The sequence below is a fragment of the Lepidochelys kempii genome, chromosome 7 (assembly GCF_965140265.1).
Source record: "Lepidochelys kempii isolate rLepKem1 chromosome 7, rLepKem1.hap2, whole genome shotgun sequence".
NCBI lineage: Eukaryota > Metazoa > Chordata > Testudines > Cheloniidae > Lepidochelys > Lepidochelys kempii.
The window spans coordinates 62,579,560-62,595,322 of record NC_133262.1 but is presented as its reverse complement, the minus strand read 5'-3'; the positions used below and the strand labels follow the sequence as shown (position 1 = coordinate 62,595,322).

At 52.1% G+C, this 15,763-nt stretch overlaps 1 protein-coding gene across 9 annotated transcripts in view; it reads right to left on the bottom strand.

Annotated features, from left to right (window-relative positions):
- The window catches only part of KAT6B (lysine acetyltransferase 6B), a 188,332-nt gene that overhangs the window by 145,205 nt on the left and 27,364 nt on the right, over window positions 1-15,763 (bottom strand). The window lies entirely within an intron of this gene.

Here is a 15,763-nt window from a genome sequence, read left to right as displayed (position 1 = left end):
AGGGTGTTATTTTTAAAAAAAAAAAGGGGGGGGGTTCCCCACCACAATGGAGGAGGTAGTGCGGGCACTGATACAAGCCACGGCTGCCCAGCAGGAAGCTACCCGTATCCAGGCAGCCGCCCAACAGGAGCCAGTGCGGTTACAGCAAGAGACTAATCGCCTGCTGAGGGACCAGGCTGCTCAAGACCGTAGTCTGTTGCGGGAACTGGTAAATCAAGTGAAGGCCCTTACGGAGATGAATCACAGCCATGATGGGACACGGATCATACAGGTCAGCAACTGCCTGCAGAAAATGACAGGGGAGGATGACAGAGGCATATCTCCTGGCCTTTGAGAGGACAGCCCTACGGGAGGCCTGGCTTCGAGATCAGTGGTCTGGCATCCTCGCCCCATTCCTGTGTGGGGAGGCCCAGAAGGCCTACTATGATCTGCTTGAAGAAGCTGCAGCAGACTACCCCCAGCTGAAAGCAGAGATCCTGGCCAGATCTGGGGTAACGACCGTAGTGCGTGCCCAGCGGTATCATGAGTGGAGGTACCAGGAAAACAAAACCCCGAGGTCCAAATTGTTTGACTTCATCCATCTCACACATAAGTGGTTGCGAACTGAGTCCCAGAGTCCGGAGGAGATACTAGAGATTCTGGTCACCAACTGGTACATGAGAGGACTATTGCCAGACCTTCACGCCTGGGTAAGCCAGAACAAACCCTCCACCTACAATGAGGTTGTCACACTGGTAGAAAGGTGAAGGACAACGAGGGAGCTGACCTAACCAGTTAAGGAAAAAGCACCCTGCGTTAAACTAGCAGCACCAAGCCCTAGAGCTTGGGTGACTGGGCCACCAGGCGAGCCCAGGTGGAAAAAGAGAGGGGCTGAAGGCCCACCAGAAGCCACAAAGAGTCGGAGCACTGAGGGGGAAGAGGATCGTGATGGTAGAGTGCCCAAACCAAGAGACCGGGGAACGCCTAGGGCTCCATACAGATGTTACGCCTGCGGCGAGTGGGGGACATATAGCTGCACAGTGTCCCAATGCTGAAGAGTCTATGCAGTGTAACCTGGGGAACTGGGCAGACCCATGCTCCATAATCCACCTTGTGGGGGTCTCACTAACCCCACATATGTACATCAGACCAGTGAAGCTAAATGGGGTAGAGACCACGGCACTGGTTGATTCGGGGAGTGCTATCACGCTGGTCTCGGGAAAGCTCATGAAGCGTAGTCAGGTGCTGTGGGCTAAGCGTACAGGGATAACATGCGTCCATGGTACAGTTGGTTATTACCCCACCATCCTAGTAAAAATCGAGATTCAGGGGAACACTACCAAGGTAGCAGCAGGTGTAGTCCCTAAACTCCCATATCCAGTGCTAATAGGAATTTTTGACCACCCTTGATTTAACAAAGGGATACTGGCAGATTCCCCTTGCCAAAGATGAGAAAGAAAAGACGGCATTCTCTAAACCAGAGGGTCTGTTTCAATATATTGTTCTTCCTCTTGGACTGCATGGGGCACCTGCCACCTTCCAGCGTCTTATGGACACACTCCTGCGGCCCCATACCAGTTACGCAGCTGTATACCTGGATGATGTAGTTATCCATACCCCCGACTGGGAGACCCACTTGGAAAAGGTGGAAGTGGTTCTGGACACGCTAAGATGGGCTGGCCTTACAGAATCATAGAATATCAGGGTTGGAAGGGACCTCAGGAGGTCATCTAGTCCAACCCCCTGCTCAAAAGCAGGACCCATCCCCAATTAAATCATCCCAGCCAGGGCTTTGTCAAGCCTGACCTTAAAAACTTCTAAGGAAGGAGATTCCACCACCTCCCTAGGCAACGCATTCCAGTGTTTCACCACCCTCCTAGTGAAAAAGTTTTTCCTAATATCCAACCTAAACCTCCCCCACTGCAACTTGAGACCATTACTCCTCGTTCTGTCATCTGCTACCATTGAGAACATCAATCTGCTCGCTATGCCCCTACTTATACATCCCAAAATGCCATTGGCCTTCTTCGCAACATGGGCACACTGCTGACTCATATCCAGCTTCTCGTCCACTGTCACCCCTAGGTCCTTTTCCGCAGAACTGCTGCCTAGCCATTCAGTCCCTAGTCTGTAGCTGTGCATTGGGTTCTTCCGTCCTAAGTGTAGGACCCTGCACTTATCCTTATTGAACCTCATCAGATTTCTTTTGGCCCAATCCTCCAATTTGTCTAGGTCCCTCTGTATCCTATCCCTACCTGCCACCGTATCTACCACTCCTCCCAGTTTAGTATCATCCGCAAATTTGCTGAGAGTGCAATCCACACCATCCTCCAGATCATTTATGAAGATATTGAACAAAACCGGCCCCAGGACCGACCCCTGGGGCACTCCACTTGACACCGGCTGCCAACTAGACATGGAGCCATTGATCACTACCCGTTGAGCCCGACAATCTAGCCAACTTTCTACCCACCTTATAGTGCATTCATCCAGCCCGTACTACTTTAACTTGCTGACAAGAATACTGTGGGAGACAGTGTCAAAAGCTTTGCTAAAGTCAAGATACAATACATCCACTGCTTTCCCTTCATCCACAGAACCAGTAATCTCATCATAGAAGGCGATTAGATTAGTCAGGCATGACCTTCCCTTGGTGAATCCATGCTGACAGACAATCCAGCCAAGTGTGCTATAGGGCTAGCTAAAGCTAAATACCTTGACTACGTTGTAGGAAGGTGCATGGTCAAGTCTCAACTGAACAAACTGGAAGTTATCCAAAACTTGGCCCCGGCTGAATCGGAAAAAACAAGTCCGGGCATTCCTGGGCGTGGTGGGGTACTACTGGCAATTTATTCCCCATTTCGCTACCAGAGCGAGTCCCCTGACAGACCTGATAAAAGCCAAGGGTCCGGACATGGTGAAGTGGACTGACGATGCAGAGAACGCATTCACGGATCTACAGACAGTGCAGTAACCCTCTGCAGTAACCCTGTGCTGCTTATAGCCCCAGACTTCAACAAAGAATTCATTTTACAAACAGATGCATCTGAAGTAGGATTGGGAGCTATCCTATCGTAGATGGTCGGAGATGAAGAACACCCAATCCTCTACCTCAGCAGGAAACTCCTCCCGGGAGAGCAGAAGTATGCCGTGGTTGAGAGAGAGTGACTTGATGTGAAATGGGCCATGGAAACACTATGTTATTACCTTCTGGGACGACGGTGTACCCTTGTGACCGACCCTGCACCCCTCCAGTGGATACAGCAAAATAAAGAGAAGAACACAAGGGTGACCAGATTATTTCTGTCCCTACAACCTCTCTAATTCACCATACAACACTGGGCTGGAGGCCACCATGGCAATGCAGATGGTTTGTCACGGGTACACTTCCTAACGTTCCAAGTTCCCCAACCCCGTGGTGTTGGGGGGGGCGGGGGGAATATGTGACAGGATCAGACCAGATGGCTACAGGAGAGTGATCCTACTGGGATCCGGGAAGTGCTAAAGGATCCCCCCCAGCCGAAGAGGGAGAGGGGGATCCATAGGACCTGGACACCAAATAAATACAAGGGACAATTAATGAAATAACAGGGAGGGGAGTGTGGCCAAAGAGTCAAACGAAGGGAACCTGATGGGGACACTGAGCATTGCTCCTCAAAGGCATCAAGGGAGTCAGTGGATGCCACCCAGAGGAACTCTGCCCAGATACGTGAACAGACGGAGGATCGGAAATAGGCCCCACAGTCACAGGAGACTCCACTGGCCAACCTCCTCACTCTAGTTTTATAGATGGCCATTTTATCCAGGGCCAGGAGGAGGTTGACCAGGAGGTCCCATGACTTTGTGGGGCCGCAGACAGGGAATGCATAAATAAAAAGGTAAGGGGAAAAGTGCAACCAAAATCGTAACAAAATATTTGTGAGGAGCTGGAATAGGGGCTGCAGCCTGGCACACTCCAAGTATGTGTGTGCCAGGGTTTCCCTCACTCCACAAACGGGGCAGGTGTCTGGGATGGGGTGAACCACGCCAAGTACACGCCCGTGCTCACGGCTCCATGAAGAAGCCGCCAACTGATATCCCCAGCGGGCCTCGGGACCAAGGTGGAGTATAGGCTGGCCCACCGGGGCTCCTCACCCTCCAGAGGCGGCAAGAGGTCCCACCATTTTGTATCGGGGCGGGACGTGAGGGTGAGGACGTGAAGGGTGTGGAGCACAAGCGTGTATAGATGTTTCCTTGGCGCGGTCTGAAAGCAGACCAGCTGCAGCTCATGCAGCCGGCTCACTTTGGGGGGGGGGGGGCGCGGGGAGGGGTGGTTGGGACCCGGGGCAGGAGCCCGATGAAAAGGTCCTGCGGGCCTGGGGTGGAAGGTGGGCGGGGTGCGCCCTTGTGCAGGACCCGGTTGAGGTAAACCCGAGCAGCGGGGGGCAAAGCAGCCCTCACCTCCGGCAGTAAATGCCGGGGAGTACAAGCTCTGGAGAGCCCCATGCACTGAGTGAGCATCAGGGGATCCAGCCAGTCTCCCCGGTCGTAGTCCAGCAGGTCTCTGACTCTTGTGACTTCTGCCAGGACCAACCTCTGACCTACCGAGGGGGACTCCGCCACCTGCACGCGGAGCTGGGGGTTGTGTAGCAGGGGCTCCGCAAGGAGATCTGCCGCCACGGACCTGGTCGTTGAAAGCAGATTCCATGTCCAGAGGAGGTCCTGGTAGAAGACCGGCAGCCCGGAGAGGTCTCACAGAAGACGTCTCGGATGGAGATAAAAGGAGCTGCTGGTTGTATCAGAGCCTTTGGAAGCAGCGCAGGAAGGCATGTGCCAGTATGCTCCACGCCAGACTACCTGCACCATAAAGGAGCATCTGCAGGGCCTGGAGGCGGAAGACATGGACCTGAGTGTGCAGACACTTCAAGCCCTGCCCTCCCTCCTCCAGGGGTAGATGGAGAACCCCTGCAAGGACCCAGTGCAGTCCTGACCAAAAAAACTCCAGAATCTATGTCTAGAGGCTGGCCAGGAAACCCGGGGCCGGGACCAGGGTGTTGAGCTGGTACCAGAGCACAAACAAGACCAGTTGATTAAGCACCAGCGCTCTCCCTCGAAGTAGTCCTGTCCATTTCCGGAGCTGCTCTATCACCCTGCTCTCTAAATCGTGCCAGTTCTCCGGCGGAGAGGGATGTGTGGCAGAAAGGTAAATGCTGAGCTAGAGCAGCGGACCTTTGCTCCACTGGATGGCCTGAAGCGCGGCCATCCCCGACCACCAGGCCAGAGCTCTTGACCCAATTGACCCATATGGAGGAGGCTGCCGAACAGATGGCCTGGCAAGCCTCCATCCGTGCCAAGTCGCCTGGGTCCTGGACCATGAAGAGCATGTCATCATCATATGCCGACAGGACCAGCCGCAGCTCCAGCTCCTGTAGCACCAACCCTGTTAACAACCTCCTGCGGAGGAGACGGAGGAAGGGCTCGATCGCCAGAGCATACAGCTGGCCTGAGAGGGGGCACCCCTGCCGTACTCCTCGCCCGAAGCTGACTGATTCGGTCAGGGTCCAGTTGAGCCTGACCAGACACTCTGCGGAGGTGTACAGCACCCGGAGAAAACCCACAAACTGGGGTCCGAAGCCAAACGCTCGCAGAGTGCTCAGGAGATTCCCATAGTCCACCCTGTTGAACGCCTTCTCCTAATCCAAGGACAGGAGGGCAAACGACAGACCATCCCTGCACCCGAGTTCCAAGAGGTCCCGGACCAAATACAGGTTGTCAAGGATGCTGCGGCCTGGGATGGTGTAGGTTTGGTCTAAGTGGACCACGTCCGCCAGCACGGACCCTAGCTGCAGCAAGATGGCTTTTGCTACGACTTTGTAGTCCGTGCTGAGGAGCGAGACGGGACGCCAATTTTGTAAATCACGGAGGTCCCCCTTCTTCGGCAATAAGGCGAGCATGGCTCACCTGCACGAAAGAGGGAGGACCCCGCTCTGCAAAGACTCAGCCCAGACAGGGACTAGGTCTGGGCCGAGGATGTCCCAGAACATGTGGTAGAACTCCATGGTCAGCCCGTCCATGCCCGGAGATTTATTGGTGGGCATGCGGCGGAGGGCTTCCAAGAACTCGGCCAGAGTGAGAGGCAGCTCTAGCCGGTCTCGGTCGCCCGTGCTGACCATAGGGAGCTCCTCCCAGAGCACTCTGCAAGCGTTAGGATCGGTCGGATCCAGGGAGAAAAGGCTTGCGTAGAAGGCCCTGGCCCTCCCGTACATCTCCACTGGAGCCATGGGGGGGGGGGGGTGCCATCCTCTGCCAGAAGGCAGGTGCCGTGCTTCTTGGCCCCTCTCCTTTTCTCCAGGGAGTAGAAGAAGCAGGAGCCGCGATCCATCTCCCAAAGGAGATGGATGCAGGATCGACCAAAGGCTCCCCGGGCCTAATGATCTTCGAGGGCCCGGAGCTTCTCCCGCTTCTCCCGGCACGCTCTGCACAGAGGCAGATCCTCGGGGCTGGTGGCCAGACGCCTCTCCAGCTCTAAAGGCCTCCCATTCCAACTGCTCTATCGCCACATCCCTCCGTCGGCTGCCCCAGGTGTAGTCACGGCAGAAGAGCCGGGCACGCACCTTCCCCAGGTTCCACCACCATCACACCGGGGGAAAGGCACACTGCTGCCCTCGCCAGGCCAGCCAGAACTCCTGGAAGGATGCCACGAAGCCCACATCCTCCAACAAGCTGCTGTTAAAATGCCAATAGGCCGGCCCCGGCCTCTCTGCGCAGAGAGAGGCTGTCACAGTGGCTAGATGATGATCAGAAAAAGGGGCCAGCCGGATGCTGGAGGAGTAGGCCCATGAAAGGTGGAAACCTGAAAAATAGATGCGGTCCAACCGGGAGTGACGCAACCGATAACATTCATCTTTGTCCAAGTGGAAGTCTGAGATGGTGGTGGTCATGCCAGATGTCCACCAGGGAGTGATGTTTGACTATCTCCTGGAAGACGTCCGCGGCGGCCAGGCACTGCTCGGTCCCTGAGCGGTCCCGCTCTTTGAGGGTGGTGTTAAAGTCCCCGCCCAGGACCAGGGACTCCCTCAGCACCTTGGATCCTCAGAAGGCAGATGCCTGTTGATAGAACTGCAGCCGCTCCGGGCCCAATGTTGGGGCATAGACATTAACGAGGTTGACCATGAGCCCCTCCATATGGACCTGGAGGTGCAGCAAGCGGCCCGGCACAGCCTCGGCAACCCCCAGCACCTCGGGCCGTAGATCGGGGGAGAACAGGGTCGCCACTCCAGCCGTACGAACTGTGAGAAGGCTAAAGTAGACCCTATCCCCCCAGTCCAGCCGCCAGCTGTCCTCAGCGGCCGGATCCATATGGGTCTCCTGCAGTAAAACTACAGAGTACCACCCCTTCCCCCCCCTGCCCCCCCCCTCCGAAGGAGAGCACCTGGGACCTGCAGAGACCCATCCTATAGCCCCGGGTGTTCAATGTTGCGATGATGAGTGGTGCCATGAGGAGAGCTAGGGGGGATTCTCACCTGCAGGGACGCTCACGACCCCCATTGGGCCACGCAGCAAACCATGACCTACCCCGTAGGTGAGCAATGAGTCACAGAAGCCGCGTGGTAGGCTGCAGCGGCCTGCTTCCCGGTCCTTTTACCCTCCCCCATAAGGGCCCTTGCAGCCCAGAGGATTGGGTGAAAGTCCCCCCCATCGCTGGAAAGCAAGCTGTACCCTGTTGCGGGAGCCGCAGACATCTTCAAGAAACTCCTGCAGCTCCTCTCACAGCGCATGGTGGGGTGGGATTACTGGCTCCTGACCATCCTCTAGCGGGGTCCTTGACACAGCCCTGTGGCCCACCAAGATGGGCAGCCAAGGAGCAGACCCCAGACGTGGCGCCCGATGGGCTGGCGCTACCCAGCCCACCTCAAAGCCTGGGTCAATAGGGGGCGGCGGAGGGAAGATAGCAGCCCCTAGTGGGTCGGGACAGGGAAACACAAAGGCCGCTCCCTGGGGGTCATCTGCTGGAAAGGGGAAAAAGACAGCCCCAGGGGCGGCAATAACGTCACAGGAGGTGGAAGGGATTGGGACAGGTTCGGCATCAGGGGCAGGGCCGGGGTCAGGGACAGGCAGAGGTGAGAGTCTGGGCTCCAGAAGCCAAGCAACTGGGCGGTGGCACTTCCTGGTCAGGCTCAAAGGTTCGGGGGGTGGGGAGGGGGCTCTCAGAGATCCCGGGCGCAGGCTTCATAGTGGGTTTGGCAGCCACGGCATCAGGAGGTGGACAATCTACTGTAGGGCCCCCGCCCGGGAAGGAGGTTGATTGCTTCACACCAACGAGGGGTACCCCGGTGGCTCGGGTCCCGGTCGCGTGGCACTGGCTGTCGCCTCAACAGGCTTGGCGGCCGTCACTGGGGTGCCAGCTGCGGCAGGGTTGGTGGAAGAGTCCAGGGGCTCCTCGGAGGCGGGAACAGAAGTAATGGTTAGTGGGAGGGAGGATAGGTAAAGGGCGGCCGGAGTGAGGTCGCTCAGATTGAGGCCCGCTGGCAGAGGATCATCCTCCCCCTGGGTGATCAGGGTCAGACCCAGGGCCTCAATCTCCTCGTAAATGGAGGGGAGATCACTTTCCGCTACCCTGGGGTTCTCCCCTCTGGCACCCGAAGTGGTGGTTGCTTCAGGGCTCACAGGGGCTTATGATGGTACTGGAGAAGGAGGGGCTCCATCGGGGCTTCAGAAGGAAGGGACTGCTGTGGAGGGGCGATACTGCCTTCCGGTGCTGCCATATCTTCCCCAGCTGGCACCAGTGGATGGAATACACCCGTGGGCAAGGTGGAAGGCTTGGCATCAGTGCCCCCACTTGGCATCAGTGGTGGACTGGGAAGGAGGAGGGGTGTCTTCGGGCTCCGGGCAGCCAGGGGTGCCGGCGATGACAGGGCCGGCGCCCTGCTGGGACTCGGGGGTCCCGGATGCCCCTCCTTGCCGGGCCAAGGGGCAGTCCCTCTGGACGTGTCCCATCGCCCTGCAGAGGTAGCACCGGGCCTCCCCTATAGAATAGTGCACCCGGTAACGGGCCCCCTGGTAGGGGACTAGTAATGACCCCTCGAGCGCCTCTCCTTCGCACGCCACCGGCGGCAGTTGAAGCTGCACCTGCTGGCAGAACAAGACGACGTGACGGAGGGCGGGGTCTTTGCAGCCCAGTGGAAGAGGGCTGACAAGGGAGATGCGTTTCCCCAGGGTGGAAAGAGCAGGTAATAGGGCGGCACTGGGAAGAAAGGGAGGGACAGAGGTCAGGACCAGACGGACGCCCAGGTCCTCTAGCAGCTCTAAGGGGACGAACACGCCCCCCACCGTCAGGCCCTTCTCCACCGCCTCCTGGGCGGCCGCCTCAGATACCAAAAAGATGACGACCTTTCCATACATTTTGGAGGCCGCCTAAGTGGTGATGGGCTCCACCACCCTTGCCAATGCCCACACATAGGTCTCCACGTGGGGCAAGGCGGGCACCAGGAGGCAACGGATGCCATGCTTCCTGGTCAAGGTCGGGAAGGGGCCCCGGCCGCTACAGATGGTAGCGGAGGCGGTGGGTGGGAGAGACGACGTAGCGGCAGATGGGGAGGCTGCTGTCGCCTGGGCATATGCCTGGGGAAAGGCACCCACAGAGCTGGTGGAGAGAACAATGGGGAGGGAGGCGGGGCCGTGCCAGTGGGGGCAGCCCCTGCCATGGAGGGATTGGTCTTTTTTGCAGGGTCCTTCCCCTTCTTTTTACCCTGGCCCTTTCCGCTGGCTGGGGTGGCTTGCCCAGAGTCGGAGGGGGTAAGAGACGTGGCATCAGCAGAGGTCACCCCAGTGTCCACCGCTGCCAGGGCCCCAACAGGGGCAGTAGCAGGTGGTTCGGCTGTGGCCGAGAAGGTAGAGGCTCGGGGGGGCAATGGGGCGGCAGGTGGGGAAAGGGCAGCGGAGTTTTCCAGAGGGGCCCCACTTGTCTTGTCCCCCGCCATCATAAGCAGGGAAGGAGGGGGAGACACCAGAAAGAGCAAGGGATAGGGGAATCAGGTCGACCACTCCTCCTCGCTAGGCTGCAGGCAGGGGAGGCGGGCGCCAAAGAGGGTGGGCTGGACAGGGTGGCAATCAAGGGCTAGGGGTCAATAACCGACACTGGGTGGAATTCCGGCTCCTCTAGCTGCACTGTGTGTGGGGGGGGGATACAACAGCATGGAGGGCTGCAGTGCAGAGAGTTCAAACTAAAAATGGGGAGGGGCACAAGCACAGGGGAGGGGGCATGGGCACACGGAGCGAGGGGCTAAGCGGGCTGGAGGTAGAACGGGGAAACAAAAGGGGCTAGCTTCAGAGGCTGGTGGGGGGGCAAAAAATCAAAAGCTGTAGAGGGAAACGGGTGGGGCAGGCAAACAAACTGAAGCTAGTAAGGGAGGCTTGGCCAAAGGGAGGGGCAAAAGGCTGCAAGGAGTGAATGGGGCAGGTAGCAAGGGGCAAAATTGTGGGGTGGGAAGTCCAAGGGGGGGCACGTGCGCCTATGTGCGCTTGCATGACAAAGTCTTGTTTGGGCTGGCTGCTGCTTCAGGCCCAAATGGTGGAAGTAGGGCATGGCAAGCCAAGCAAGCAGCTGAGTCCAGAGGCAGGAGCTGAAGGCAGATGGTAAACAGCCAGTGGGGGAGGTGGAGGGGGGACACAGATGGATTGGAGGGGCAGGCTCCACACCACACCCCCCCCATGTCCCCACAAACACAGTCAAGACCCCCACCACAAGAGCAATTTTCTGGAAACAATTAAGGCAGACAGGCTGATTAGAACAACTGCAGCCAATCAAGAAGCTGCCAGAATCGATTAAGACAGGCAGGCTAATCAGGGCACCTGGGTTTAAAAACGAGCTCACTTCAGTTTGTGGTGTGCGTGCGAGGAGCTGGGAGCAAGAAGTACAAGAAGCTGAGAGTGAGAAGGCGTACTATTGGAAGACTGAGAAGTACAAGCATTATCAGACATCAGGAGGAAGGTCCTGTGGTGAGAATAAAGAAGGTGTTGGGAGGAGGCCATGGGGGAAGTAGCCCAGGGAGTTGTAGCTGTCACGCAGCTGTTCCAGGCGGCACTCTAGACAGCTGCAACCCACAGGGCCCTGGGCTGGAACCCAGAGTAGAGGGCAGGCCCGGGTTCCCCCCATCCCTCCAACTCCTTACTTCATATCAGAGGAGTTGAACTGAACTGGACTGTGGGTTCCACCAGAGAGGAAAGTCTCTGGCCTGTTCCCCGATCCACTAGGTGGATCAGCAGAGACTGTGCGGATTGTTCTTCCTTTCCCCATGTTGGCCAGTGATGAGGCTAACTGAGCGAATGGCAGATTTGAGCTACGAAAGTGGCCAAACTGAGGGCTGCCGTGAACCTCTGAGGCGAGCAAATCCGCCAATAAGTGCTGGACCCACCAAGGCAGAAGAGGAACTTTGTCACAATATATAGCTGGTCAAAACTACTAAATGAGGTAATGTTAGGCTTCAACAAGTATTTGGAGGGCTATAAACAAACGTGAGCTGAATTATTTATATTAGCACCAAGTGATGTAACCAGAAGCTGTGGTATGAAACCAATAATGAAAATTTCACCACCAAAATCCAACTGGTCTACAGAGAAGTTTTAGAAAAGGAATTTTTTTTTTTTAAAAAAAATATATAATTGCTGGAAATATTTTGAATTCAGCTGGACACTACAGGTTAATGACTTCAGTGGGAGCTGAATCCTCTTCTTCCAGGGCTCAATTTGACCAAATGAACATCCTGCAGGAAATAATCCTGGCAAGTGTGCCGGATGACCAAATAGATCTTTTCTTCTTCTGTTTCAGTATAGATTCTTCTCTAGTGAAGCATCAAAAAAATGTAATTTTGAAGCAGTTTAACATGTTTTGCTAGTTAAGCTAGTCTTTCATATCCATGTTAAATTCTATCTCTGTTTGAAACCTCATGCAATATACATACTCCAAGAATTCACATGAAAATTGTTGGGGATAGCTAGAATTTCAGTGTAGAGACTTGTTCTGTTTGAGTGCTCATGTATGCGAAGAGGCAGTGATTGGATTTATATCTGAAATTTTAACAGAAAACCTTCATTCTCTAACATTAGAAATCAGTTTCTGCACAGCACCTTCTGCCCTACTGTAACTGAATAATACAAAACATGGGATCTGAAGAGGCACAGAGTGTATACAGATGATAGTAAAGAGTGACTGAAGTTTTAAAACTTTCAGTTGGCAAACATGAAAACAAGATAAACAGGTAAGATCAATTTCAGAGTAACAGCCGTGTTAGTCTGTATCCACAAAAAGAAAAGGAGTAGTTTTGGCACCTTAGAGACTAACCAATTTATTTGCGCATAAGCTTTCGTGAAGTGAACTGTAGCTCACGAAAGCTTATGCTCAAATAAATTGATTAGTCTCTAAGGTGCCACAAGTACTCCTTTTTCTTTTTAGGAAAGATCAGTGTTATTAGTACAACTGTAAATCTGTTAAGCTCTTGTTCAGCTGAGCAGTAACACACACATTAGTTACTAGTATGGAAGGTTCAAATCAATAAGCCAAATGGATGCAAAGATTAAATGTCAGTCACATACCAGTTCTGGTATGTCAATCGCTGAGATGTTTAGATGCACTAGCCTGTCTTCTGCCAAATTTTGTAATTTACTTATGGCTGGAGCCAACATTTAAGTTGAATAAAACTAAGTTACTTAACTTCTCAGTCTAAGTACACAAATACCCTCTCAATAGTGTAACTGTTTATGTAGTTCAATATTTAATGACTTAAAGAAACCCACTTTGGTTACATAAAAAGGTTACACAAATTTAATCCATAGCAGACAGAACCCTGATCCTACAAATTCTTACTTCCTTGAATAAAGGTTATTTGTGTGAATAGTCCAAATGCCTTTAACTGAACAATCTGTGTAAAAGTTTTGCAGGATCAGAGTCTAAGTTATATGTATTTCAAGATTGGAAAAAAGTACCTGTCACAGAGAATCAAACTCTTTCAGGCCAAATTCTGCTCTGTTGTGCAGGCATGAACATAGAGTAACCCATGTAATGGGGTGGAATGAAATCCAGCATGTGCAGTTACTTGAAGATTATACTAATTTTGTTCATGTGAGCCCTCTAATTTTCACACCTAAAACAAAATTAAAGTGTGTCTTACACACAGAAACTGACCAATGAGGTTGTCCTAAATGTATTGCCCCAAATTAAAAAACAGTGAGAAAACCAGAAGTACAACTGGGGCTAAACAATAAAATAAAACAGTGAGACAAAAAGGTATCCTTTAAAAAGTGGAAGTTAAATCCTAGTGAGGAAAATAGAAAGGAGCATAAACTCTGTCAAATGAAGTGTAAAAATACAATCAGGAAGGCCAAAAAAGAATCTGAAGAACAGCTAGCCAAAGACTCAAAAAGTAATAGCAAAAATTGTTTTTAAGTCCATCAGAAGCAGGAAGCCTGCTAAACAACCAGTGGGGCCACTGGATGATCAAGATGCCAAAGGATTACTCAAGGACAATAAGGCCACTGCAGAGAAACTACATGAATTCTTCGCATCGGTCTTCACGGCTGAGAATGTGAGGGAGATTCCCAAACCTGAGCCATTCTTTTTAGGTGACAAATCTGAGGAACTGTCCCAGATTGAGGTGTCAGAGGAGAATTTAGAACAAATTGATTCAACAGTAATAAGTCACCAGGACCAGATGGTTTTCACCCAAGAGTTTTGAAGGAACTCAAATGTGAAATTGCAGAACTAACTGTAGTCTGTAACCTATCCATCAGCTTTTGTGCCAAATGACTGGAGGATAGCTTATGTGATGCCAACTTTTTTTAAAAGGGCTGCAGAGGAGATCTCAGCAATTACAAGCCGGTGACATTGACTTCAGTAACGGGCAAACTGGTTGAAACTAGTAAAGAACAAATATTGTCAGACCATATAGATTAATATAATTTGTTGGGGGAAGAGTCCACATGGTTTTTGTAAAGAGAAATCATGCCTCACCAATCTACTTGAATTCTTTGAGGGGGTCAACAAGCAGGTGGACAAGGGAGATCAGGGGATATAGTGTAATTAGATTTTCAGAAAGCCTTTGACAAGGTCCCTCACCAAAGGCTCTTAAGCAAAATAAGCAGTCATGGGATAAGACAGAAGATCCTCTCATGGATTGGTAACTGGTTAAAAGATAGGAAACAAAGGGTAGGAATAAATAGTTTTCAGAATGGAGAGAGGTAGATAGTGGTGTCCCCCAGGGGTCTGTACTGGGACCAGTCCTCTTCAACATATTCATAAAATGATCTGGGAGAAAAAGGAGTTAACAGTGAGGTGGCAAAATCTGCAGATGAGTCAAAACTACTGAAGAGAGAGTTTAGTCCCAAGCAGACTGTGAAGAGCTACAAAGGGATCTCACAAAACTGGGTGACTGGGCAACAAAATGACAGATGAAATTCAATGTTGATAAATGCAAAGTAATGCACATTGGAAAACATAATCCCAACTGTACATATAAAATGATGGGATCTAAATTTGCTATTACCACTCAAGAAAGATCTTGCAGTCATTGTGGATAGTTCTCTGAAAACATCCACTCTACGTGCAGCGGCGGTCAAAAAAGCGAACAGAACGTTGGGAATCATTCAGAAAGGGATAGATCAGATAGAAAATATCATATTGCCTCTATATAAATCCATGGTATGCCCACATCTTGAATACTGCATGCAGATGTGGTTGCTCCATCTCAAAAAAGATATATTGGAATTGGAAAAGGTTCAGAAAAGGGCAACAAAAATTATTAGAGGTATGGAATGGCTTCCATATGAGGCGAGATTAATAAAACTGGGACTTTTCATCTTGGAAAAGAGATGACCAAGGAGGGATATGATAGAGGTCTATAAAATCATGACCAGTGTAGAGAAAGTAAATAAGAGTGTTATTTACTCCTTTCCATAACACAAGAACTGGGTCACCAAATGACATTAAAAGCAACAGGTTTAAAACAAACAAAAGGAAGTATTTTTTCACAACATACACAGTCAACCTGTGGAATTCCTTGCTGGAAGATGTTGTGAAGGCCAAGACTATAACAGGGTTCAAGAAATAACTAGGTAAGTTCATGGGGGATAGGTCCATCAATGGCTATTAGCCAGTATGGGCAGAGATGGTGTCCCAAGCCTGTGTTTCCCAGAAGCTGGGAACGGGCAACAGCGGACGGATGGATCACTTAATAATTACCTGTACTTTTCATTCCCTCTGGGGCACCTGGCACTGGCCACTGTCAGAAGACAGGATACTAGGCTAGATGGACCTTTGGTCTGACCCAGTATGGCCATTCTTATGTTCTTACGGTTTCATGCAGGTGCGTGTACACACACACACACACCCAGTTTAACCTGTTTCTGAAATCTTCTCGCTACCATTTAATTTTAATTGATCAAGGTTTTCATAGTTTTTAAATGAAAATATATTGCTATTAAATTCTTCATATGTATCCCTTTTGTTTTGAAGTGTGATGATTAACATTATAAGAGAAGATTATCACTAACTACAGCCAACTAGCGCAAGTAGGGTCTATGCAAATACCCTTCCCCTCCTCCCATAAATTCTGGACCTGCAAGTCCTTGATTTCCATAGGTCTTTTTACAAACTCAGATCCCTAGCGATCCAATAACTCACTCCATTTCTGGCCTGCAAGAAAGGCTTGCAGTGGTCTTCATCCTACTGTTGAGCAAAGACTTCCACTTCTGCCAAGCGGTGTGGTGGCTTTGTGATGTGGATAAATGTGTTGTCTTTGAGATGGCTAGATTC